The following is a 2,374-nucleotide window of genomic DNA, read 5'->3' as shown; positions in this document are numbered from 1 at the left end:
TTCAGCCTGCATCCACCTTTGTCCACTTTTAGGCAGAATTCTGTCTGGACATTTTGTCCAGTGGCTGCTTTGTCACATTTGAAGCCATCTCCATAAGGAGGTTCTTTGATGTTCATTATCCTCTTTGAGATAGGCTGATGTTGCCATGATTTAATCTGTTTCATTGTTAATGTATGTTTTAAATAATAAAAACATCTTTGAATGCCATATTCTGTATGTCTCTGAGGTTTTTGAAGACCTTATCTATTTTACCTTATCTTTCTATAGAATTATATCTATCTGTTACACCTAGATTGTATATTTTTGTGATAAAAATAGAATAGTAATTCATACGGCTATAATTTGATCAACTAACCATTAGCTTGTATAACTTACTTATCCTAAACAGACTGCAATAGCACTAACAAATTATTAGAAGTATACTGTATATTATAATTGAATTGTACAATACTGCAAATTAGATTAAGAATGTATATGATGTGTGTGAAGAACAGACTTAAATTTGAATTCTATACCAATGTACCTAAAATTAAACTTATTTTGCATTTATATACAAAATTCTATAACATGGAAATAAAATTTAAAACATTGTGGTTAAAATCTACTATTAAATACCTTTGCAAATGATAACATTGTTCTGTTAATTTAAATAAAACTTTTCAAATTAGATTATCTTTATAATGCCTAAATATTTCTTAAAGTTGAGATGAAGAGACATTTTTAGAAAAAAACAAGTCATGAATTATTGAGACTGTGTATGTCTCTTTTATTATTATGAATCTATGGTATTTTAAACACATTGCAAAAACAGGATGGCTAATTAGAGAAAAGATTTTACACTTACAGCAAAATAACTATAATATATGAATTCGTAAGATATTAATGTTCATTAATCGATGTTCTGTATTGACTTCTGGTTACATTTTGTGTTCAAAAGTTAAAATCTTCTGGAGAGCCAATTTATTGTCAGTTGTCCTTCAGAATATAGAATAAACATTAGTCCTTGATCTACTCCCTCACACCTCCTGATTACCTTTTCTGATATCATTAAATGCCATCTATTCCCAAATTTCTCACTGCTATGTGTTATGCTAAGCTAAATTATGACTCAATATTGGACTTTATTCTTAGTTGTTAAATTGTACAGTCTTTTAAATAAACTCACAGGAGATTTAAAATGTACTGAAGAATTTTTACTTCTGTATGGAAATCTCAAATTTGAGAGGCTAATAACAATAAAAATAATTTAGTTTTGATTTATTTCCCTAATATAGCTTGTATATGTTAGCATTTTTAACTCATAAGCAACCATGATACAGATATATTTATTTTTGTATTATAGAGAAAATGTAGTATCTTTGCAAGTTTAAGATGACAGGGCTAGATAATGTGATTTCACCTTCTTTTTCTTTCTACCCAGGTCCATTACATTGTAGCAAATATTGTATTGCCACCAAATCTGAAACAAAAATGTTATATCAACAATTATTCCTCATCTGATTCACCTATACATCCCATTTAATAGAAGAATCGGATCATTAAAATGTCTTCATTTCAGTGTGAAAATATGACTTAATTTGTACTGGTACTTTTTGATGAAAGCAATCCAGTATATAATCCATTATCAAAAGAATAAGAACAAGTTAAGCAATTCAACGGTCTCAAAAAATAAGTTCACCTCACCCCAATAGAGATTAACTGTATAATTACAATGAATTAAATAACGTCTAAAATGATTTCACCCATGTCCAAGGAAAGAACTAGTTCTCAATGTTAAAGTTATGCCCATATACTAGTAATACTTAAATGCACATATAATATATATGTGTATGTTTGTGTACAAAAGAAAAGGGTTACATTTATATACACTTAGAAAAAGAAGGTCCTAGTATTTTTTTAAAGTGAAATCAAAGGATCACCCTCAAAACTGAAAATTTCACATTTCAATTTTCCTTTACAAGTCTTGGATTCTTCCACAATTGTGATGTTGAGCCTGACTTGTAAGTTAACATTTTTTTTTCTTTTTAAAGGGGAAAGCATCAATTGCTGCTACTTCCCAGCAATATCTGCAAATACACCTAGGGTCTAGCAAACATATGAGACTTGTAGACCACTATTTTCAACAATGTCATCATTGACATATTGCACTTGATTATTCTTTGTCATGGGAAATTGTCTCATTCAGTGTAGCATATTTGACATCCCTATTTAACATCCCTAAGCAATATGTTTGCTGTTATATTCAAACTAGATCCCTGCCATACAAATTGAAAAAAGAAAAAACATCTCAAGACACTGCCAAATATCATTCAATGAACAAAAATTGTCCTTGTTTTTAAACCACTACCTTGTGGGTGGGGGGACTCACTAAGTT

This window comes from Acomys minous, assembly GCF_964271855.1.
Source record: "Acomys minous genome assembly, chromosome: 7".
Taxonomy (NCBI): domain Eukaryota; kingdom Metazoa; phylum Chordata; class Mammalia; order Rodentia; family Muridae; genus Acomys; species Acomys minous.
Note: the sequence above shows the minus strand (reverse complement) of the source record.